Source organism: Protopterus annectens, chromosome 10.part0 (assembly GCF_019279795.1).
Source record: "Protopterus annectens isolate FY-2018-M chromosome 10.part0, PAN1.0, whole genome shotgun sequence".
Classification (NCBI taxonomy): Eukaryota; Metazoa; Chordata; order Ceratodontiformes; family Protopteridae; genus Protopterus; species Protopterus annectens.
In genome coordinates this window covers 311,102,905-311,129,018 of record NC_056744.1, presented here as the reverse complement: position 1 = coordinate 311,129,018, position 26,114 = coordinate 311,102,905, and the positions used below count along the sequence as shown (strand labels likewise).

Sequence of the window (26,114 nt, the reverse complement as noted above, 5' to 3'; positions counted from 1 at the left end):
AATAGCTGGAATTAAATTAGTTTATGGTCAGGCCCATAAAAAGATGTTATCTTTCAGTTTCAGTGCAGTAATAGACACAATGTCTTGAACTAGGGAACTTTCTGTATTGTCTTGGAAGTATTTTATTGTTTTATGACTTCCAGCAAGTACCAAGATCTAAGGAAAAGCCCTTGTGTATGTATTTTCATAGGTAGATGATAAATACTTCTAGTTTCCAACACTGGGGGTTTCACCTGGGGTATAGTCAGATGACAAGAAATGTCATTCTGCAAGCTATCCCAGCAGTAATATTTGGGATATTAATTTGAAATCTCTCAGAGAGCATTCTGTGTTCTGTCTTTGACCTGACAGCATCAAGATCCACTCACCACATCTGCCTTTCTGCTCTGAGTAAGTTTTTAGGTTATAGTAATTCTCTTAGATATAGTCAGAAATATAGCAAAGCGTAGCCTAGATATTTTCTTTATTTATTTGAGACTGTCCTGCAATGTTGTTTTCAATATTTCCTGTGGTTTTGAGCTCTGCTGTCACTGTAAATATATGCTGTGTATTTTTTTTCTTTTATTAATTATTACATATATTTCAACTTTTCATTGTGGCTGAGCTGTCTAGAGATATTTAAGCTCTGAGAGTACTTGCATATTTATTTGGTGACACTGTGTAGGCCACTCCTAATAGCCTTTCTCTTGGTCAAACTACCATTTGTATTAATAGTAACATTACAGGGTCTATATTACATCATGGAACGCTTAGGGTCGATTAATCAGTTTACTTTTTCTATGTAAGTGAAAGCTTACAATGTCGAACTGTCAGAACAGCGATTTTTTTTTTCCCCCCAAGGGAAAAAAAATGCTGTTCCAACAAAAAAAATAAAACACTTCAAAACATTACATTGTGGGGGACTTTACCCCCCCCACACCCCCCTACTTAAATATACCAACTCTGGGACCGCACTACAGCAAAGTAACAAAGCGGGCAAGCTAATTCTTTCTCAGAGAAAGAATTTGCTTAAAAGCCGCTTCGATATTTTGCCTTTTCAGTCTTTAATGTTCGATCAAGATGCATTCGAAAGAGTGCATCTTCGGTCTTGTAATAGAAACCCACATTGCACAATAAGATTGGACACCCTTTATTAAGGGCCTTAAAGTAGCTGATAAATAGCTGACTGGTGGCAGTGATAACTACCTTATAGTCTGGGCAAAAGGGGGCATAGCTAGTAGACATGTGCCAGCCTTTCCCAGTTGTGTGTGTCAGCTACTTGGCAGGGACACAAAGCACTGGTTGAACAGAGAGGGTGCTGGAGGTCTTGGCTTGGCCACTCTGCTGAGATCTCAACTGTGTAGCTGTGCCAGTGGGTAGTCTCATTTGGGATCTGGAGAAAGCGAGAGAAACGTGGCCCAGACTGTCTGTGGTCTCTGTGTGCTCTTAAGGGAAAATGCGCTTGATGCAGAAAGCTGTGTCTGGAAATATTGTGTGTGTATCTTATCATCCCCCCGATGTAAATCCCTCACTGGTGCCAGTGCTGAGGACTGAGGCTCCTTGATTATGGATCCAGTGGTGTGGCATCACAGAGTGTATGGAGGGTCACTATAGCTCCTATAAGAACACTGTACTGTCTAGAAGTAACAAGTTGGTACCATTACTGTAATATTTATTTTTCATTTCCTCACAATTAAACATCTGATGCATATACAGGTGGCTGATTTTTGGAAGAAGGTAAAGAAGCATATACTTTTATATGTATGTCTGACATAACATGCCTCAGAGCATGTATAACTCTGTGGTTCCGTCTGCCTAGCAGCCTCCCTAGACCCCCAGCTTAGTTTAGTTTGCTTGTCTGTTAATTGGCTTAGGGGATGAGAAGCTGTTAACAAGCTGTTTCCTGTGGTGCAAGGTTCAGTTCTCTCATCCTCCATTGCCTAATAATGTGACTGTGAGTAAGTCACTTAACCAGACACTGCTCCTGGGCTGAGTTTGAAAAAGGTCCATGGAGATCAGTGCTTTCCCCCATAAAATCAATATAAATAAGTAAATTACAGGGTAGTCTTGGTCAATTAGGGGATATCGAAAGGATGCAGCTAAAAACCAAAGCTGAAGAATAACACTGAATGTCTTTCCTTATTCGTGATTGTCAGTCGGACCGTAATTTGATGAAATGGTTGTTAAAAAACTCTAAAAAGCATCTAGAAACCTCAATGCTTCTGGAGGCCTAGTAGGCCACAGAACTCCAGCTTAATACAGTTATTTGCATTACAGTCATTACAATGTAGGCTTGATCAGGTAGGATGTGCTAAAAGGATGCAGGAAGAAACGAAACTGAAGGTTAAGAATAAATTTCGTACTTTGATCATGTTTTAGTCAGGCAGTCATTGAATGAAAAGGTTGTTTAAAAAAGTCCTCTAAAGTGCATCTCAGAGCATCTAGTACCCCCAAGGTTTCTAAGGGCTATGTGGCCCCAAACCTTTGACGTAATGCAGTTTCCCCCCAGTAATCAGAAGTGCAGTCTTGGTTAGATATAACATGTCGAATGAATGTCCACAAGAAAAAACTGGACTGAGACAAACTCTGAGAAAAATAAATAATCTGGATCATGTTGGTAGGCTTTGACTGGGTGGGCAGTGGGAAAGGTGGAGCATGAGTTTTCCATTTCTGTTGCAGAAGCATGGCATACCATTTCTGTAGATATTAGGACCACTGAAAAAATAATTTCCTAAAACCTCTCCGGTCCCATTTACACATTCTTGGTTATGTGATTTTTCTGACCCTAGGTAGCTTCACTTAATTAGGTAATGTCATATTTTAACCTTCTATGAAAGCTTGCAGCAACTCCTTTCTATAATCTTACTCATTGTGCGTTTACTGTACTCACCACTGATGAACGTAACCAAATGACTGAACAAAATGTCCTTTCAACTGTATTGTTTATTGCAACACCCTGTGCTCCTTATAGTATGTTTACTTTTGTTCCTTTCTTGGCCTTGAAGCTGTACCTTAACTTTTTGACTCTGTACTGTACTTTATTAACATGTCTATTGTATTTACTGTATTTGCTGTACTAATCTTCATGGACCACCTTTTCTCCCCGGGCCTCCACTGAAAATGGGATCCATGCCCAGTCGGACTTTCCCGGTAAACAAATGTAAATTAAATAATAAATTAAATGAGACATTTTTGCTTAGAGGGCCAGTTTGTCTAAGGCCAGCCCTGGCTTGTTGTACAGCATGACTTTCTTTGTAAAGCATAACACAAAAGGGGTATTGTTCCTACAGTCTTTCTTTCTTTTTAGTAATCTCTGTTGGAATGATAGCAACATTGTTCAGGTTGTATAGTGAAATAGTATTCTAAATTATGATTGAGAAAGTCATCTTTAATACCACTAAAAAGAAGTGCATCTACTGTAGTGAGAAGATGGGGAGAAAAACTTTGCTAAATGTACAGTGGCAGTTACACGGCTATAAAATATGATCTGTCTGCTGCTCTAGGAAAGTGTGTGTGTGTGTGTGTGTGTGTGTGTGGGTGTGGCAGTTCAATGGCTATAACATAGAATCCGTCTGTTGCTCTAGTAAAGTGTCTGTGTGTGGCAGTTACACGGCTATAACATAGAATCCATCTGCTGCTCTAGGAAAGTGTGTGCGTGAATGTGTGTGTGGCAGTTACATGGCTATAACATAGTCCGTCTGCTGCTCTAGGAAAGTACGTGTGTTGTAGTTACATGGCTATAACATAGAATTAGTCTGCTGCTCTAAGAAAGTGCATGCCTGTGTGGCAGTTACACGGCTATAACATAGAATCCATCTGCTGCTCTAGGAAAGTGTGTGTGTGTGTGTGTGTGTGTGTGTGTGTGTGTGTGTGCAGTTACACATGTATAACATAAAATCCGTCTGCTGCTTTAGGAAAGTGCGTGTTTGTGTGGCAGTTACACAGGTATAACATAGAAACAGTCTGCTGCTCTAGCAAAGTGCGTGTGTGTGCGGCAGTTACACAGGTATAACATAGAAACCGTCTGCTGCTCTAGGAAAGCGCGTGTGTGTTTGTGTGTGTGTGGCAGTTACACAGCTGTAACATAGAATCCATCTGCTGCTCTAGGAAAGTGTGTGTGTGTGTGTCAGTCAGTTACACAGCAGTAACATAGAATCCGTCTGCTGCTCTAGGAAAGTGCATGTGTGGCAGTTACATGGCTATAGCATAGAATCCATCTGCTGGTCTAGGAAAGTGTGTGTGGGTTTGTGTGTATGTATGGCAGTTACACGGCTATAACATAGAATCCATCTGCTGCTCTAGGAAAGTGTCTTTCGCAGTTACATGACTATAATATAGAATCCGTCTGCTGCTCTAGGAAAGTGCAAGTGTGTGTGGCAGTTACACGGCTATAACATAGGATCTGTCTGCTGATCTAGGAAAGTGTGTGGGGTGTTTGTTTGGCAGTTACGCGGCTATAACATAGAATCCATCTGCTGCTCCAGGAAAGTGCGTGTGTGCGGCAGTTACATGGCTATAACATATCTGTCTGCTGCTGTCGGAAAATGTGTGTGTGTGTGTGTGTGTGTGTGGCAGTTACATGGCTATAACATAGGATCTGTCTGGTGCTCTAGGAAAGTGTGCGTGTGGCAGTTACACGGCTGTAACAGAATTCGTCTGCTGTCTAAAGTGTGTGTGGGCACGTGTGTCAGTTGCACGGCTACAACATAGAATCCGTCTGCTGCTCTGGGAAGCTATAACATAGAATCCGTCTACTGCTCTAGGAAAGTGTGTGTGTGGCAGTTACATAGCTATAACAGAATCTGTCTGCTGCTCTAGGAAAGTGTGTGTGTGTACTCTTCTTTCATATACATTTCTGTTTGCCCTGTTACCAGATTCTGATATGCCCTTTGCTCGTTTATTTAGGTCAGTGGTTTCTCAAACTGGAAGCCTGCCTCCCTTGAGAAGCTCCAGGCTGTTCTTGGAAAGATCATAACTTAAAATTGTGTTTGTCTTGCATGTCTTTTGTAAATGTATGACTGGGTTTGCTGAGATCAAAGATATGTGTAAGTACACCATGCCCTGCCTTTTAAGTTCACTTAATGAAGTTTGATTCCATCTGTGCTGTGGAAAAGTAGACATCCTGTAAGCTACATTAGCTAAGGGTAGGGCAATTAGGGGAACTTACTAGTACCCTCTTTTGCTAGGGTTAGCTATTTGTCTTACTTTTCTTTAATGATTATATATGGGTCATGTTACTCGGGGACTGCAAGGGATTGTATGCCTCTGCAAAGGAAAAAGATGACTCTCACACACAAATTTGGTTTGCATGATGTCCAACAGAGGAGGTAAACATGGGATGGCATTGGTACAGTTTATTCATAATATGAAAAATAGCTGGGTGCTGCAACTCTAAATGTGAGGTGGGGGCAGGGGGGAGATGACTGCAAAAATGGGGAGGTACACTGAGTGGCTGCATAAGAGGTCTTAAATTTGAAGAAACCATTGGGAGGGAGAATACAGCAGTAAATGTTCTATTTCTTTGGGATGTGTTATGGAAGGTATGGCTATTTGAAATGTTGGCGAGCTTTTCCACCTCACATAACTGGTCGGCAGCTCTGGAGTCTCATGCTCATAAAGACATGAGCAAAATGGAAGCTGCCCCTCCCCCAGCTGTGGAGGTTCTGCTTTGTCTTTTGCATTATGGAGGCTTTGCATCAGAGTTCAGTTAATGGGCAAACAACTGATGCAAAGATGATGGCCTTCCCTTTATTAAGAACTGAAGGTTCACGGGGAAGGTTGTGAGGCTGCATTTGAACAGTCACCTTTGTCTGTAAGGGTGACCAGGACCGTATATAAGTGGTTTCATTGCAGACCAGTGGCCTTTGTCTAAAAGGGTGACCAGAACCCTCCATGAGATGATTCATTGTCAAACATTTAAACTGTCAAGGGATGGTAGGTGGTAAAAATTATAAGAGATAATATTGGCAGCTGTACAGATATCAGAGTAACCAGTGAGGTAAAGTCTAGCAGTGGGGACAAAATAAGGAAGAAATTGAGTTAAATGGGTGAGAAAAGAAGATGATAACATGGTCCGATAAACGAAGCGAAAAAGGAAACGTGCAAGGTAATGAGTAATGTAGGCAGGAAGCTACCAGAACTCGGGACCGATGAAGAGAGTCTGATTATATGGTGGAAATATATTGGGGATGCATTTCATGGGAAGCTTAGGGTGGGCAGAATAGAAGGCATGTACTTTTGTATAGGCGAAGTTGGTAGTGTAGATAGAAGGCATGACCCTGTTTGTAGGGCAACTTGGTAGTGTTGATAGAACTGTGTTGAAATAAACATGGAAGTGATGATGCATTGTGTGTCACAACAGAGACTAAAAATGGTGGGAAAAACTGCACCAAGGTTGGGCACAATTCCTCCTTTCCCGTGGAGTATAGAAAGATGAACACAATGTATCCTTAGAATAGAAGAGAAAGGAGACAAGACTAGTTGTTAGACATTTTATATCCCTATAAAGGAGGGATCTCAGACTGTTCATTCTGTATCTTTCTTGAGAAAGATTGGTGTTGGACATGATGTTCTGTGACAAAGGAAGTGGCTCTTTGAGATGGGCTGAGAAGGCATTTGGGAACAAATGTTTATCAATCAGTGATGCTCCTCATTCATTTAATTCTAGAACAAAGCTAATAAGGTTGAGGGTTGTAGCATTATTCTGTTGCCATGGGGACAGGGTGTCATCTTGTGAAACTGTCAGTGACGTACGTTCATGCAGAAGCCTGCATGACAGGTAGCTATCTGAGGGAGGGAGGAAATGAGCAGAACTTAGTGGCTCACTCTCCTGGGAGGTCAGTGTAGAACCTTGCATGAAGTTTTTCAACTGTCTTTCTAGGTGCCTATCCCTTACGTTAATCTGACCACATATCTCCTTCCCTCTTCTCTTTCATTGGCTATTGTGAGTAAGCACAAAGTTATCATTTTGTGAAATAACTCCCCTTCAGCTATTCATATTTATTGGCCATCCCACTGTATTCCATAGAGAGACAATACAAAGTGCCCACCCCCTTTCAATCTATCTTGCTCTTTTAAAATTAGTGACTGTCCACTTAGACAGCTAAAGCATAACTAACTGCTTAGTGCACACTGCAGCTCTTGGGATATTAACTATTTTTCCATGTTGCCTTTACAATCTGCAACATGTCTCCAAAACCACTAATTACTAGAGAGCCCACATTCTACCTCTCGATAGTCATCTTGGGATTAGTGCTTCTGTCATGATGAGCATAAGATCATTATTTCCTGGGGGCCGCTTATCACCGGAAAGCCTAATAACTGCTTCAAAGGTGTCAGTTTGGAATTTGTACTTGTATTTTGCTCCTGGTGAGAGAGAACAGAGTACATTGATTCCTGACTGTTTCTGGTTGGACAGTGAGTGTCTGTGCTAAACATTCCTGATTGGTCTGGTTGCTGTTCAAGGTATCTACGAGAAAAAGGCTTCAACAAGTTTACAGACCCTTGCATCATCTGGGTCAAGACTGTGGATCACCAAACAGGCTGTGGCCTGTTTCGTATCTTGGGATTGGTGCCAATGTTTTGTTTCTGGTGAGAGAAGAAGCAAAGGAGCATTGTATCCCAACAGTGTGAAGTTGTGGTGTGACCAGCACTAGTAGCAGCTGGACAGGTAGATCTTCAGGTTACTCTCCTTTTTTCTTTAGTTTCCCCTCGAGTGTTCGGCAGTGCCCTGTATAGATTCAGACACCTTGAGTTCACATTTTTCCTGTAAAGGCACAGTGAAATCTTGCCAGTACCTAGCTACACACAGGACAACTTGTTTGCAGTGACAAGCACTATCCCCCCCCCCTGTTGTAAATTGGATACTCCTGACATTACTTTATATTCTCACTCCAGCTGTCTAAGCAATGACAAAGGGACTGTTGCCGTGGATATGAGCTGTACTAACTGTCTCCATTATCAGCATGGCAGATATGGTCATCCTGAGCCTCATGTACTGACAACCAGTTAATTCTCAAACTGATATGGTATGTGAGAGATGTATTTACACAATTTCACTGGAGGCACAGCTGTCACATAAAAGCACTCCTAATATCAATAAGGTTGTCAGTAGTACACGTGCTGCACCCATCACACACAGTTAAAAGCAAATAGAGGACAATGTGCTTGAAATGTTAAGTACTAATAATTTACATCCCTTTGTAATGTTAGTGGAAACATTTAAGTATATTCATAAGGAAGTCACTCCAGGAGTATAGAAGTTTGTTTTCAGTAGAGTAATACAAGAAGAAGGGGACACCATTTGAAAAGTGAGCAGGAACATCTCAGGGGTAATGTGAGAAAGTATTTTTGCATAGGATGGGTATAATAAATTAATGTATTCTTCATGAGAACGCGGCACACTTGGAGTATGAGTACCTGATGCGTACCTGGTGTACCTGTCAATCACTACAGATTTAGCACAATGCACTAGTTCTAAATAGTAAGTCTGCAGCTGCTCCATTGCTGTGAGTTGACATGAGACAAGTCTGATTTCATCTCTTTCAGTGGCTCAGTTAGAGATCCAATGAAAGAAATCCTTCCTGGAGCTGGTCATAGTCAAAACAGACCAGTAGAGGACAGACCTGCTGTGTAGCACTAGTGCATTCTGACAGGCCTGCAGTGTAGCACTAATGCATTCTGATAGATTTGTAGTGTAGCGCTAGTGCATTCTGACAGACTTGCAGTGTAGTGCTAGTCTTTTCTGACAGACCTGCAGTGTAGCACTAGTCCATTCTGATAGATTTGCAGTGTAGCGCTAGTGCATTCTGACAGACTTGCAGTGTAGCGCTACTGCATTCTGACAGACTTGCAGTGTAGCGCTAGTGCATTCTGACAGACTTGCAGTGTAGCGCTAGTGCATTCTGACAGACTTGCAGTGTAGCACCAGTGCATTCTTTTTGAAAATGCCAGTACTGAGCAGTGCTGAAGACATTGCATTGTTTAGTGTGGGTCTGTCTGAGGATCTGGCAAGTAACTAATTTGTGGGTGACTGTGTGCATGCATGCATGCATGCCTTCTCAGACACTGGACATAGTTGTGCCTCTCAACTGTCCCTGAGACTTTCTGAGCTTTTCTGCTTCCTTGGATCATCCTACAGTCTTTTACCCTGTGCCCCACACGCACTGCTGGGTCTCCCCGGTGTCCCACACGCACTGCTGGGTCTCCCCAGTGCCCCACACGTACTGCTGGGTCTCCCCGGTGTCCCACACGCACTGCTGGGTCTCCCCGGTGTCCCACACGCACTGCTGGGTCTCCCCGGTGTCCCACACGCACTTCTGGGTCTCCCCGGTGCCCCACACGCACTGCTGGGTCTCCCCGGTGCCCCACACGCACTGCTGGGTCTCCCCGGTGCCCCACACGCACTGCTGGGTCTCCCCGGTGCCCCACACGCACTGCTGGGTCTCCCCGGTGCCCCACACGCACTCCCAGTCTCCCAGCTTCTCTTTTTCACAGACTTTCTCCAGTACTAGCTGGGGCCAGAGTGGAACTGAGGGCATCCTGGGGGTCTTTGTTGCCATTAGCTGAGTGGTTATTACTTTTATGATGTATCCTGTTACTGTCCCCTCCCATTGTGGTGCCATGGGTTACTATTGATAGGTAGGCAAACAATGTGGAGTTTTGTCTACCTCCACAGCAGTTCTGCGAAACCGATGCCCCCTCACCAAGAGTTCCACACCGTTAAGTAGGGATCATCACAGAGAATGCCCACATAACTGGACATGTCCATCCCTTGCTGCTAGTGCCTGAGATGCCCAAACTGCTAACCGAACCCAGGTCCCGGCCTGAGCTGTATTCAGGGTTTTATCTCTCTGCACTGTGGTGCTACTAGAATGTACTTGAATTTGGCTTATATTGTTGCTTTGTGCCTCATAACATTTTTCTTTTACTGGTAAGCCACTGAGACTTAATGTCAGTCATTAGAGTGTCATACTTCTTACTGTCATTAGAGTGTCATACTACTTACTGTCATTAGAGTGTCATACTACTTACTGTCATTAGAGTGTCATACTTCTTACTGTCATTAGAGTTTCATACTTCTTACTGTCATTAGAGTTTCATACTTCTTACTGTTCAGAGAATGCATTTCTGTGAAAAAAACATTTTAAGTGAAGTAGAGCTGTCTCTGTTAGTGCAAATTAAGACTTGTAGTTTTTAACGACATGCTTCTTGTTGTCAAGCATATATGGTTTGATTCCTTCCACCTTCATTTGGCTACTGTACTGCCAGATCCCTTGTTTGGGCATTTGGCCTGCAATTATTTTTGACTTTGTACAGAATTCTTGAGCAAAGAAGTTGAAAACTTTGTTCTGTTGTTGATAAAACTGTGATTTTCTCACAAATTGTTTTGCACAGTCAGTAAATAATGACAAGCACGTGAGTTTTAGACTTCATATTCTTCAGAAAAATATTGCTAATGCATCTTTCTAAGTATATAAGGGCAGTATTTAAAATCTGTTCCTGATTTTTTTTTTTTTTGGTCCATGATTCTTGTGCTGAGAGGACATAAAGGACTGCATTTAGTTGTACTACGTGGTTTTGACAGCAACGAACTGAGATACATTTCAGGGTATATTTATGTCTTTATTCATTTATTTTACTTCAAACAGACATCTGAAATATATACTAGCATACAAATAGCTTTAATTGATGATCACACCTGTTTGTACAGAGGGCATAACTGTCAACTGTTAATATTTCCTTGTATATTTGGTCTGTTCATTTGTTGTTTTCTACCAAACTGTTGTAAATTGTAGTCACTAAATGATGAGAGACCTGCGTTTCAGACTTCGTGTCCTTCAGAAAATGCTCTAACATGCAAAACCACCTGTACAAACAACTTCTATGCATATAAGAACAATATTTAAAATTTGGGGTCTTTGTACCTGATCCTTGAGCTAGCAGTTTGGGCGGGCATGGGAGGTTGGCATGGGGTGCACACCATTGATTTTGACAACAGCATTTCTGGGTTATTGTTTGTGCCCTCTCCCTCAAGGGTGCAGATTTTGAGAGCTATGATTTTGGACCCTGTGTTATGAATTTTGATGGTCCCCTGATATAAATTTGAAAGGTGAAAGGCTAAGAGGTACAATACCTGGAGCGTGCTCAATGGGTTTCTTGTGAGGATTAGGAGAAAGGAAGGAAGACATCAGCTTACAAAGAGGGGCCATTTGTCTGGCATTGAATAAGCACTCTCGTTCCAAGGTGTCTTTTTATCAGAGGTCAAACCCTGTATATTGTGGCTAAGTGAGGCAGATTAACCAGTCATTCAGATATGAAGAGAAACCAACAGTAAAAAGTAAAAGTGATGGAACTGACTTTAAAACATATCATTTTTTGGAGTACTCGCATCAGGCAAGTCATAGGCAAAAGAGAAAATTAAAAAAAAAACATGAGATGGTGTGGAGATACATGAGGAAAGCCCCTGTAGACTGAGTTGAAGTGCAAAAGACACATACATTTTAACCTCTGAGTGTACTGGTGTCTCTTAAGGTAAGATGTTTGTACTGTTGCAGCTGTGGTAGCTCTCTTGGGAAGGAGTCAGTCGGGGTCTTTTTATAGGATAGGGGTTTGTAGTTAACTGAAATAAAATGACATCTGACTACAGAGAGGAATTTTATCAAGTTCTGAATCACTAATATTTGCCCTTCCCACTGCCAGGGTGCTTTACTGAAAGACAAGTAATCCGAGCAGCTCCTGACCACCGTCGCTGAGAAACAAAGAAAAAGTAGTACTTCTCAAAAATCCTGTAAATTGTGCCAAGTGAGCTGCTTTGACGTGGATAATTTCTGTAAAATGAGTGCAGATTTAAAGGGAACAGCTTCTGTCTTCTGATTCTGACCTGCTTTAATGTATCCATTGTTAAAACTTAAGTCACCATTTACTAACCTGTCCACGCCTTAATGCCCAAAGCCAACTTTCCCATGTGACTGTTAAAAGCAGTAAAGAATACAATCCTTTCCAGGATGTGAGTTTTTTATAGTGAATTTTCAAAGCTGATTTTTAGATTAGTGCCTTAATCCTTTGTGGTGATTGGTCTTTGTCTTCCTACTCATATGACTTCACTGAAAAGTACAAGAAAATGTGGCAGCAAAGCTGCATACGTTGTTATATTTTAAGCAACTTTGAAGTTTAGGACTGGATGCCTCCCTTCTCATCAGGAACAACATATTTGCAGCTTTGTGAGCCTCCTGTGTGACGTGTACAGTTCTGATCCTGCATTTTTAACATAAGAAACTGTTTCTTAAAAGAAATGTTATTTATGAGAGTTATGTACATATATAATGTTTTATTCTTTTATTGATTTTATTAGTATAGTGTGTGTAAGAGTGACCAAGGCAAAAGCAGCTGAGAAAACGGGGGGTACAGTAGGATGTAATCTGTTACCTATGCGCTTAAGTGAAGAATGGTTATTGCATCACAAAGCCACACTAAGTTAGTGCCTTACATAAACCAGCTGGCCTGTAACAGACATGGGAGCTGTCAGACCGATCCTTGAAGGGACATTAGTGCTGTGGTGGGAGTTACTTATTCAGTAGCACGAAAGTCTGTGCACTACAAGCCAGGGCTGAAATACTGGGGTAACCTTGTGGCCTAAACTAGAGTAATGCACTGATCTCAGAAGTAGCAGTAGTCCGAAATGAAGGAAAATATGGTGTGTGAGCCTGAAGCAGATTATGAGGAACAATGTTAGTGACAGTGTTAAAACTGCAGTCTGAAGAAGATGAGTGCAGAAAAGCATGCTATGAGACAGACTGCCTGACTGATGGGTGAAACAAATCTGAATAGTCGGAACTGAGTGATAGAAGGCTTTTCTTCTGTTTCAGTTTTTTATTTTTTCATATTGTGGCAGATCAGTGTAGGGCACTGTATCATAAGCATCATATATGGAATATGGAGGATAATGGCCTGAGCTCAGTAGGATGGTTAATCTGAGTTATGTAATGGTGCATGACATTATGTATGGGGGAGTTCAAAGGAAGCCAGTCAGACGGTAAGAGACCGAGAGTGAAAGAAAGAGAAAGCACCCCTGAAGTAATCTTGGTAACTACACCACCTTTCATCTAATTTGTGACACTGCGGTGCATTACCAGTAATGTGTACTTTCCCTTGCTACGTGCCTCTTTTGTTGCACCCCCTCAGTATGTGTTACCTCTCAGCTTGAGGAGATTCAGTTTTTGAGATGCAGGAACTTTCATATTCAGGTAAGTGTCACTTGGGGATTTTTTCCTCCCTTTCCTTCTCATGCAGTGAAATAGGCTGCCTTGCAGGTGTGCAGTAATTGCATTCATGCAGTGAGGCAGATGTTTGTGTTAGATGCTGCTGTGAAATGATTGAGCTGCTGGACCCTTGGTATCTTCTAGAGGGCAGACATGTTACAGCAAGACCAAGATAGAAGAACTGTACAGCATATCTCATATTTTTAGACTATGCTTGATTTTTGCTGTGACACTCTTAGAATCAGTGACACTGTAAGAAAAAAGTGGTTGATTGTAATCGACACATAATGACGTTTAATTTACTTCCAAAATGGTTGGTACTTCATGTACTCTTATTTTGTCATCTTTCTAAATGTAGTAAAGTGTTAATTGGGTTCTTTGTTCCTGAAATTGTCTGATTTTGCCCCTTATTCTTGGGCAGATGGGTTGAGAGCTATGTTCAGTGGTGGATTAAGTGTTGCTTGGGCCCTATTTTTTTCAATCCATAAGCCCCCCAAGAAGCTTGATTTATGTTTAGTACAAGTGATACTACAATCTATCTCACCTGCCATTGAGACTTGACTGTTACAACACAAACCCATATATTTATGTTTATATCCAGTGGTAGGTAGCGTATTGTTTACTCTTGTATAAACCCCTGACAGCGCTGCTGACCCCATTACGTGGGACATGCAGTGCTGCTGACCCCATTACGTGAGACATGCAGCGCTGCTGACCCCATTACGTGGGACATGCAGCGCTGCTGACCCCATTACGTGGGACATGCAGCGCTGCTGACCCCATTACGTGGGACATGCAGCGCTGCTGACCCCATTACGTGGGACATGCAGCGCTGCTGACCCCATTACGTGGGACATGCAGCGCTGCTGACCCCATTACGTGGGACATGCAGCGCTGCTGACCCCATTACGTGGGACATGCAGCGCTGCTGACCCCATTACGTGGGACATGCAGCGCTGCTGACCCCATTACGTGGGACATGTAACTTGAATGTGCCAATAAGATGAACAGCCATGCAAGCTATTTGCTAGCCACTGCTGCAGTTACTTTAAAAGCTCTGATTCAGACACTGGTCATGATGTGTTAAACAGTTCTTTGTCAGAAAGAATACATATGACTCGTAGCTCTCAGCTGTCCAGATTTTCGCAGAATGTCCAAATTTTTGCCTCCTATTTTAGGTCTGTTCTTCATAAAACTTGTGGTTGTGTGACAAATCCTGAGGATTAAATTTGCTAAATATTGACAGACATTTAGGTTTCAGACTTCATATCCTGCAGAAAATGCGTAGTAACACAAAACCTTCTATTTTGGCAACCTTCTAAGTTTACAAGAGCAATTTTTAAAATGTGTCCCTTTTTTGTGCCTTTGTCCCCCACCCATTATCTCTGGCTTTGTCCAGATTTCTTGTGCCGAGAGGCTGAGGGGTATAACCCACGGACATCTACAGGGTTACTGTTTTTGAGTAATAGTTCCATATCTGTCTGTCATGGGGCACCTCGTAACAGATGATATAGTGGCCTATGCTGATCAACCTACTTTAGTGCTGGGATTATTTTTACTTGTTACATTTGGTGCTATAAAAGCATGCATGACTCTCAGACACGTATGTCATGCAGAGTAGAACAGTGTCAGTTGGAACAGAGTGCCTGAAACTAAACCTACATGACGTACTTCTGTCCCTAAATATCACAATGTAGACTCTCACAAATGCTCTGAGTTATAGAGTAATAGTATATGTTGGGATTAGAGTTAAAGTTAGCACCATTGAGTAGTGGGTTACTCATGGGTGTTGACCCCAACCCTGCAACTATAGAACTGTATACCTTTCCCTGCTGCACTATAACTTCCAGGCTGTGGCTGAAATGGATCCATTTTAGACCCATCTACCAACAAACCTAAACAAATAAATAAAATAAATGTAGTAGTTATAATATGTCAAGTGTTCTCACATGCTATATATACATATATGTGTGTGTGTGTGTGTGTGTGTGTGTATATATATATATATATATATATATATATATATATATATATATATATATATTACATACATATATTACATGCATATATTTGTTGACCAGGGTAGTGATCTCAGTGGATTATTTGCAGGCACAGCCTGGCTGAATAGGATCATGTAAAAAAATGAACAAAACATATTTACAGATAGAAGGATATGGTTAAAAGCACATACACATGTATAGATGCAAGAATATGCTATGACATTTAATTCAAGAAACAATTTAAAATGTCAAAGCATGGATGGAAAAATGGAATTATATTTAGCAGAGCTTTATGGATAAGATATAACCATACTGAATAAGATGGCATGTACTAAATGGGTGGCAACACGCCATTATATAGGGAGGTATGAAAACATGACAAAAGGCAAGTGCGAATAGTTGCAGGAAGGGATATTATGTGGAGATGAGAGAGAAAAGGTGAGATTATGTATTGTAATGGCTTATGCTACATGACTTCTAACAGTGTGCAGTGTAGTATCCCAAACGATTGTCCATTGCTGGGTTGAGCTACCAACGTCTGCCCTCTTTCTCTTCCAAAGCATCCTTACCTTCTACATGATCTCATATTTCACACTATGTTTTTTAACTGGCTAGGTGGGTTATTCAGCCACAACCCAGGTAACTTTTCAGACAGTTAACAAACTGATAAAAACAATACATAGATGAAAAACAATACAATAAGGTGATTTACCATACAATAATTTAAATTTATATTATTCAGTGTGGATTAACACTTTTAGAATAGCATATCTGAGCACTAACCCCCCCCTCCCACTATCTAACAGCTGTACTGTGCTAAACATAACCATCCAGGAATCCAAAGAGGACATTTTCCCTCACAGTACCCCACTGTAATCCAGTAGCATCACTCTTGTAGTTCAGTCTCACCTTTCACCCAGCAGGCCACAAACATCAGCCTTGCTTGCCTACCACATACTTCGTATTCTTCCATGGTACTGAATGTCTTTGCTCATGAATCAGGGACAAAGCCGAAATTCTGGGACTATTTTTAAATAGTACTGTATTTCACATACAAAGTTAATAGAACAATGAATTTTGCGTCACCAAGCATATTCTAAGCAGTAAGAGTGAGAACTTATAATGTCTTGTGTTAGTGATTTACCAGAAATTATTATTATTATTTTTTTATGAGAAATAGGGAAAGAATGCAAGACCAAATTGGGGACAGTAGTGAGTATTTATCTTTCACTCCTACATCTCAACTTCTTTGTGCAAGAATTCTGGACAAAAGTCAAAAGTATTGGGAGGAGGGCCCAAAATTAGAGAGATTTTAAATTTTGCTTTTGTAAAGTTAGAATGTTGCTAGAGTAACATTTTACATTAACATGCGTTTAGCAAATGATATGAAATGATTTCCATCCTCAGTGACTTGCCTGAAAGCCATAAATTTTATCAGCAGACTAAATATTTGAGGCAGAAATCTGGACAATCTTTTTAGAGAGATGCATTCACCCCACATAAAAACAAGTAAAACCTTTTTTTAGGCAGACCCAATTAATACACAGCAGCTTTGTTAGGAAATAACACTGAATGAAATAATTACAATTTACAGCTAGTACCTTTTCATTAGAATTAACTGCGTGGTCAGTACTAAGTTAATTTAACCTCCACAGGAAGCATTTATTTCAGCATGCCGATGTCAGTCAAAATGGCAGTAGTACATACCGTGCATACATGCACTGAAGTGGCAATCTGCTTATTAAGAAACTGTAATCACCACAGTGTTTAAAGGCTTCCTTTACCCTTTTTTTAGATGTTACATTAGCAATTAAGTTCACCATATATGCAGACTAAACGAGTTAGTAGTATTGCAGAAGGTAACAAAATTCCTGTAAGCAAATGTCTATCTTTTTAGTCAGGTGGCCAGGGCAATACACTGTGTGGCTGGCCATGGGGCCACCTAGAACCATTGGACCTGGGGGACTGCCCAAATTGCTCCATTATAATGTGTTACTGGCTGTGCTGGATTGTGGCTGCGTAATGGTTATTGTGAGCTTCTAGAACCATGGCTTGCTGTTCACACCTTTATTGAATTATCACTTGTGACGCAGGCAAATCTATAGTTATGTAAAAGTAATCAAACTATATTAACATAAACATTATACTTCACATTTATTGCTATACGTCATGTAATCTAAGCAGTATTACATAAATTATTCAATTTGTACTTTTTTTAAACAAGAAGCATCTTTATTAAACCATCACTTAATTTATAGGCAATTGTACATTTATATAAATGGCAACAAACTGCACTGAGACGATCCTAGTTACAAGCATTTTACACTTCAAACCATGCTGACACGCTCGCAGTTTAACTGCTTATATCTTACTGTCCACATCCATGTAGCAAACCTTTCATTTTCTCAGTGTTTGTATTCTCTTTTGTTTAGTCTCTTCCCACATATCCTTAACTGTCACATTAAAGTAATTTTCATTTTATCACCACTCCATAAATGTAGATATTCCTGAACCAGTTCATGTGTGGGTACATAATTTGCTGCTATTGACTTTGTTTATAGCTTCATTAATTTTGCATCTCAGAAAGATTTGAAAGCGTCTCAAAATATTCCACAACACTGTTGTGTCTTTTTCTGGTTTGGTCAGGTACAAAATAATGTCCTCTGCAAATAAAGCCAGCTTTTCTTCACTACCACACCAAATATATCCTTGAAATTCTGAATGTCTTATTTTCTTTGCCAGTGGTTCTAAATATAATGCAAATAAAGGGGAAAGAGGACATCCCTGCCTGGTTCCTCTGCTCAAGCAGAAATCATCAGAGAGGACCCCACCCACTCTAATTTTCACCTCCGATCCTCATATATTCTCGTAATCAATCTTTTATTTTTCAGAAAAGGCAATTGCTTCCATTGCCCTGCTCATAAAGTCCCAGGTTACTCTGTCAAACGCTTTCTCTGCATCAAGACCCACAGACAGTGGTATTTTCTAAGATTCTGCTTTCCTCTGTATCATCAGTGTTCTGTTAATGTTGTGTTATCTATCAGTTTTGGCATTATTTTGCCATTCTTTTAGCCATTATAGACATGAACACTTAATAATCATTGTTTAGTATTGAAATGGGCCTGTATGAAGCTGGATCTGATGGATTTTTACCCTCTTTAGGTATTACCGTTACCACCGCCTTCTTCCAGGTCAGTGGTACTTCTCCTCCTCTTAAGTTACTGTTAACAAAACCTTCCAGATCTTTTTTCCTCCTAGCTTCCAAACTTCCACAGGAATACTATCTACTCCTGGGGACTTTCCTGTAGATTAGTTATACATCACAATTTTTATCTCATCTCCTCCTATCCTGTTAGTAATTGAGCCTCATTTACCTCTAACCTTGGCATATTTAATTATTCCATAAACATTTCAATTTGTATTTTTTCTTGGTTTTTATATTTATCTGCTTTATAGAGATGCTCATAGAATTTCCGAAATATTTCTAATACCTCTACAGGATCTGTTGTTACCTTCTTTGTTATAGGCTCCCTAAGTTTAATGATGGTCCTTTCTACTTTCTGTTGCCTGAGTCGTCCTAAAAGTTTTTGTGCTCTAGTGTTGTTATCAAAAAACAGTTGCTTAACAGCACTCTTTCTCAACTCATGCATATTATCAAGGTAATCCCTTATTTTCTGTTAGCATTCTACAGTTGCTCCTCTTCTTGTTCTGTGAGATCCCTCTATTCTGCAATACTTTAACATGTGTCAGTCCCTCTAAATAATTCTTGTTACTTCTTAACTATAGCTCCCTTTCTTATTTCCACCCTATTTTTAAATTCCACCTTAATTTTATCCCTCTCCATAGCTATATTTTCAGAAGAAATTTCTATCCTCTGTAACAGCTCCTGAATAATCTCCACTACCTGTTCCTTAAATCCCTCTCTTTTCCAACATATAGATGGGAAAGCACCAGTGTCTCATTTTTATTTCATTACCCTGTGTTTTTATTTTAGTTATTATTGGCGCATGATTACGGTTATGTTGTTGCCTCACAGCAAGAGGTTCTCCCGTTTGATTCTCAGCTAGTGTGCGGGGAGTGCCTTCTGTGTGGAGTCTGCATGTCCTCCCTGCGGTCGAGTGGCCTCCGAAAGACATGCGTGAATGGGCATGCCTTAGCTGAAGGTTGGGCGTCGGGCTGGCAACTCGGCACCATAAAAATCGACTGCCAATCATTGGCAGACCAGAGTTCTGTTGTGGCGACCCCTTACCGGGAAAAGCCGAAAAGATAACAAACATTGGCGCATGATTAAAAATGGTTATTGGGTGTGTAGCAAGGCCTTCATTTAAATGCACGTGTTCCTGTGAAATGTAAATTTTGTTTAGCCTAGCCCAGATTTTATATCTTGGGGGATAATATGTAAATTCACTCTGAACTCCTATTACTGAATTCACATCTTCCATGCCAAATGTTTTCATAAATTTCTTCAAAAATCTACCCATCTTTGTTATATTTTCCCTTCTGGGCCCCCAGGCACATCTTCACTACTGCAAATCAAATTCCAGTCCCCACCAGTAAGTAATATTCCTTGCTGAAAACTGATTTCTTCCAGAATTTTCTTAAGTCCCATTATAGCACTTTTAGGTGGAATGTAAATACATGCCAGTGTAATCCTCCTTCCTTGCCAGTAGCCCCTTAGCACTATAAATCTGCCGTTATCTTTATCCTTTTTTTTTATCTTCTTCTATCACTATTGGAGCTCCTCTAGCAATTAATATAAGTACTCCTGTTTACCTTTGTCCCAGGTATTCTGCTGAATAATCATCCTGAAAACCTTTCTTTATCAAATTCACGTTCAGTCCTTTTCAAGTGTGTCTCCTGTAACATAGCTATTTGCACTCTGCATTTTTAATATTGTTCACTACTCTTTCTTGTTAGTATTTATCCGTAAGGCCCTTTAAAAACATTAAATAAATCATCATTGTATTAAAAAGTTATTATTTCCATCTTTTATGTATGACACCTTTTTTGTTAAATGTCTAGTTCCAGCTTTTGTGTTACATGTATATACTGTTTGGCAGGTTGAACTTTTTATTGGATCACAGGAAGTTACTAGACTATTGGCCCTGAGGCCCTAACAAGCCTAGCCAAGAATTTAGCCCATGTTCCAGCAAGTCAGCACCCTATGCCACTGTCCAGCAGGGGCATAGGTGGAATCCTAGGGGTGTATTTTCTGTTCCCCATCCAGTTATCCAGGTTGTGCTTAAAAATGGCTAATGAGGTACTCCTGCTTCTAATGGAGTGGGAGTCTGTTCCACAAAATGGGGTGTCTCTGGGACACACATTTGTCCTGCCAGCAAGTCATATTGATGTCACAGACCAGGTTGAGGTCTAATGTGCGGGTTACTCGAGTGGAGCTTGACTTGTGGATATGCAGCAGTCCCATCAGGGCGGAGTCTGAGATTGCTTTGTATGCCAGACAGAGGTCACCTCTGAGAAGTCTGTAGGAGAATGAGTAGAGGGACAAGGCCTTTAGCTTGTCTGTGTAGGGTAGATATTTGAGGCCCTGGATTCTTCTGGTGAGGAACCTCTGTGGTCTATCCAGCTGCTGCATGTGCTTTGTGAGGTACATGCCGAAAGGAGCATTGTACTCAGTAATTGGTCTTATAAGGGAAGATTACAGGGATGTTATGACCACCTTGTCCCTGGATGAAATACCCTTACTAATGAGGTGGGCCATATAGAAAGCTTTCTGTACACCGGAGGCAATATGGTGGTCAAAAGTCAGTTTATCAACGTAGGTGCCCATGTCCTTCATGACTGATTGCATGTTTAGGACCTTATTATCAATGTGATAATTTGTGGGGACATCACTCTCCCCAAATGGGACGATGATGCATTTTTGGCATTCAGTTTGAGGCCATGTTTCTGGCACCAGTCATTTGTTCGGGTGAGACCCTCTTGCAGGATGTCCACATCACTAGGGGAATTGATGACAGCACCCAGCTTGCAGTCATCTGCAAACTTGGTCTGCTATAGATCACTGTTTTAGGCCCTAACCTCAGAAAAATATATGCCAAACAGCAGAGGCCCCAAGACTGATCCCTGGGGTACACCAGTCATTACGATTCTACTGCTTGAGGTGGCTTCCCCTATTTTGACTAGGTGGGTTTTATCAGTGAGCCAGTTTGCTCCCCATCTGGTAACATATGGATTGATGCCTAGTTGATTGATGCCTAGTTGAGAGGGTTTATCTATTGTACCTGAGTGGGGAATAGTATCGAAGGCTTTGGCCAGATCAAGGTAGGCGGTGTGCACCATCTTCCCCTCGTCCATGGCCTTGGTGACTGCCTCAAAGAGGTCGACCAATTTTAACAGGCATGACCTCCCCTTGATGAAACCAGACTGTGCAGTATCGAATGTCTAGAGGTTGCCAATGTCCTTGTTAATCAGGTCTATGATAATCTGCTCCATGGATTTGCAGATCAGGCTAGTTAGGCTGATTGGTCTATAATTTCCTGGATCGGTGGATGCTCCACCTTTGTGCAAAGGGATGACAGTGGCTGTCCTCCACTCAGCTGGGATGAAGCCCGGTACTCAGGCTTTGGTTGAGTAGGGTGCCTAATGATGCTGCAAGCTCCTGCCTGCGTTCATTTAGGACGCAGCCTGAGATGTTGTTGGGTCTCATGGAGGTTGTATTTTTTGCCTTTGAGAGGGCATTGATGACCTGATATCCAGAAATAAGGGGGGGCAGTTACTGGGATGTCCTGCTTTACTGATTGGGGGGAACAAAGAAGGGTGAAGTTTTCACTGAACCTGTCTGCCAGCAAGTTGGTTATATCTACAGCATTTGTGTATGTGGTGACTTTGACCACCAGTTCTGAGCAGATCTGGGTGCTTCCCTTGAGATTGCAAACATGTGAAGAAGGTCTTATGATTGTCTTTAGTAGATGTGGCCAGTTTGGACTGTATTTGCTTTGGAGGATTTCACTAGTGCTCTTATATGCTTGTTCAGGATAAGGAGACGTTGCTTCCAATTAGGCACCCACACCTTCTTGGTCCTGGACAACAATTTTTTTTACTTTTATTACGGAGTTTATTTATTGCAGATGTCCACCAGACAGGTTTACTCTTTCTTGAGGAGGAGGATTTTGTCCTGTTGGGTATTCCTGATTCCAGGCAGCTATATAATTGCTTATGTAGTACTTTGGTGTAGGTTTGGACATATCTGACCGTTCCTATGGGGGGGGGGGTGGCTGTGAAGCTGTTTATACCTTCCCTCAGGAGGTTGTAATCAGCTTTGGAGAAGTTTGTTTTTGTTTGACCCTAGCTGGGGGGGGGGTCGGTGGACCCTAGCTACTGTTGTTTCTTGTTATATACATTTGATCCTATGTCATGCCTTACAGAACTTTTTGTTTTATGGAAAGTCCTCAAAAAATATCCCCCTTAAAACCTATTAACTTAATACAAACAAACAAAAGTATGTACACCTTCAAATATTGAAGTTTTATCTTCCTAATAGGAACAAAGGTCCCAAACTTACACCCACACACTTGAGTTAACTTAAAAGAAAAGTCCATGCCAAGACCCATGGTGCAGCCTGTGCTTCTCCTAAGTGCTTATTGGTTTTGGTTTTGTCTTATCTGTATAGCTCACCCAGCTGGGAAAACCCTGAATGTTTTCAGCGAACATTAACTACCTTGGGAAAGCCCCTGAATGCTTTTAGAGAACATTATCTACTTTGGGGAAACCCCTGAATGCCTTCAGAGAACATAATCTTCTAACTAATTTCTCTTTTCTTTTTTTTTCCTTAGCCAATCACTCTTCAACAGACTGTAGCCGGTTTCTCTCAATCAGATTGTCTCCTTGGAGACATGTACCTAAACCCTTGCCACATGTGGTGCATTGGAACAAACTCTGCTCGGTATGTAAAATCTTATTATGCCTTGTTAGACTTGTTTTATATACAAAACCTATGTCACATGTGGTGCATCGAAAGGGTCTATCGCCAGTGTGAACTAACCAATGGGTTTCCATAATGCACTTATGTTTAAAGTTTTTGCCACATGTGGTGCATGGGTAGAATTTATGTTCACTTGGAGGATTCTTTTTCTCTGTTTTATCAAGCAATGCTTCTGTGAGAGTGTCTTGCTACGGACTGAATCACAGATGTTTTTGTCCACTTTGGTACTCTTATGCCTCAGAAAGTTATACTTGTTCATAAAACTCTTGCCACATGCGGTACATTTGTAAGGTTTCACTCCTAAGTGAGTAACGTGGTGATGGTTTTTCAGACTTGATTTATGTATAAAACCTATGCCACATGTGATGCATCTAAAGGGTTTTTTTACCAGTGTGAATTAACACACAGCTTTCCACAGTGGACTTCTTTGTAAACCGTTTGCCACATTTAGGACATGGGAAGAACTTGTTTTTGTCTGTAGGTTCTAACACAATAGCCTTCTGTGCAAATGTCTCACCGTATATTAATTTAATGTGTAATTGGCCTTTCATGCAACGCTGATGCTTCACCAAGTCCTCTTTGTAATTAAAATCCTTGCCACATGCTGTACATTTGAATTACTTTTGCTCAGTGTGGATGCACTTATGATGCCTTGTCAGACTTGTTTTATATACAAAAAACAAGTAATCTCCGTGGTATCCCCGAAGTCTCAAAACAACCCACTAAAGTGTAGTGGGTCTAAAAACAAAGCAGTGTAAGAAACTTCTCTGTGTGGAAGATTTTCAGTCCATATATTTCTAGTTAATCACTGTATATTAATCAGATCAGACAATAGTAGTAGAAGTAGCAAAAGTAAACTCGTCAAGTCAAAAAGTAATAATAGAAAATATATAATTGTACAGCATTACTAAGTATTCAAAAGTAATCCAAGCAAGGCAGGAAGTCAGTTTCCAGTTGAAAATCCTTTATTAAGTACACAGACAAGCGATCCAAGTAAAACAAAAATAGAGTAATAATTATTTAACCAAATTATTAAGTAGATTATTAAGTCTGTGATTTTATCCAAGACAATATACTACATGGCTGGAAATATATCAACCTTAATTCATTTGGCAATCAAAAATATATATAAATATATACATATACATTTTGCGTGTAAAAATCAATTTCTATTTTCATAACCTATTGTTAACAAAGATCGCTTTTGTCCTTCTAGACTTCTTCAGGTCTGTGTACAAGAACCCTAAAAACTTATATAATTGTATAATTAGTTAGTATTGTTATTACACATCATTTTGAATAAAGTGGAAAAAAAAAATGCATGTAGGATGATGGAAACAAAATGTACACTTAAATTTCAACTGATTTAAAATGGTATTTAAAACCAGTTTGTAGAATAAAATAAAATACAATTAGTCATGTAAATAATGTGGCAATTTTCTAAGTTCCAGTGCACTTTTAATTGAACAGTAGTAGTTTAGTCCAGGCTTCCTAAAAGAGTTCGGCTTTAATTGCCACATGAGTTCATGTTTCTCCAGAATATTCGGGATGTCTCCTTCAAGATCACCCATGTCTATGCGATCCAGAATCTGGAACTTAAAACCTGTGTTTCTTTTATGAAGAGAAAGGTGTTTGGCTAGTGCATTATTTTTACATCCAGAGCGGATTTCTGACAGATGACATGAAATCCTACGCTTGAGTTTATTTAAAGTCTTGCCCACATAGAATGCATCACATTCATTGCACTGTGCCCTGTAAATTACTTTTTTAGTGTTACAGTCACCCCCCTGCACTGGTTTTAATGATCTTCTTTAAATAAGGGCAATAAAAACTATCACCTTGCTGTATAAATATACAAAATGTACAATTAGTTTCACATCTTTTAGTGCTTTTCTCACATGGTCTAGGTTTAAATTCAACACAACTTCTAATGTTCTAATGTTCCTGGCCTTCCTATAAACAAATAAGAGGTACCACATCATTATAAATTTTATTTAAAGTACATAAGGGTTATATGTTATGACAGCTACTAGGTACTAAAGATCTCCTACATCATTGTTAATTACCTCAACAATTGTTAGTCCTTTAATTTACAAATAATAGTAGTGAGGCCAACAGGCCTATAATTTACAGAATAATTTGTTTTATTGCCTTAATGGAGAAGCAGCGTGGTGGCTGTCCTCTGTCCATCTGGTACATAACCTGTGTTGAGGCATAGACTGAAAAGTTAAAAAGGAATTGGGCTAAATAATGCTCAACACATCTCAACAGATAACTGGGAGTGTCATGGAGGCCTGTGGAACTAACGATGTTCATCGTGTTTCACTGTTGCAGTCATGACTGTAGGGATCTCCCCTGCCGGCAGGCAGCCCTCGGTCGGCCAGAATCCCAAAGTCTGGGTCCGGCGTCAGCTGTTCAGCCACGCTCCCTGATGTCAGAGCACCAGGAGTACAAAGCTGACAGCCGACGCCATCTTCTCCAGTCTTTCTTGCCGTGCGGTGATAGCAGTTTGCATTTGCCGGTCGGCGGACTCCTGACGAATTTTACTGATATACTTCTTCTCCACTCAAAGCTAAGTACCCCGTTGGGGAAACTTTTTTTTCTTGCTCCACTCCGATGTCAGAAAAAATTAATAATTGTATTTCATGTGGGAAGCAAATACCTCATAAGGATTTTCATTCTTACTGTATTCCTTGCTTGGGCCCTGACCACAACGTAGCTAGTTGTCAGTTTTGTGCTAGATTCAATCAACGTACAATTAAGCGAAGGTACGATTTTGCTTTTCATTACTTCGGTAGGCGCTTTAACTACAAAATGTCGTCGGATACGGTCCCGGCTACCGGAGTTCATAAACGTCGCAAGGATAAAGATAGGCCTCCGAGGCCCAAATCTGATGATAGCGCACAAGAGGAGCCAGCTTCAGGTTCGGCCGTC

General features: G+C 40.7%; 1 protein-coding gene across 2 annotated transcripts in view; it reads left to right on the top strand.

The window, feature by feature from the left end:
• PIGC (phosphatidylinositol glycan anchor biosynthesis class C) overlaps positions 1-26,114 on the top strand; it is a 297,093-nt gene that overhangs the window by 33,230 nt on the left and 237,749 nt on the right. Inside the window, exon 2 of one of the 2 annotated variants that reach the window (XM_044085183.1) lies at positions 23,032-23,141. The exons of the other annotated variant lie outside the window; for it this stretch is intronic. The gene's annotated coding sequence lies outside the window, so the exon portion shown is untranslated. The remainder of the gene's footprint in view (positions 1-23,031; positions 23,142-26,114) is intronic. 2 annotated transcript variants of the gene reach the window in all.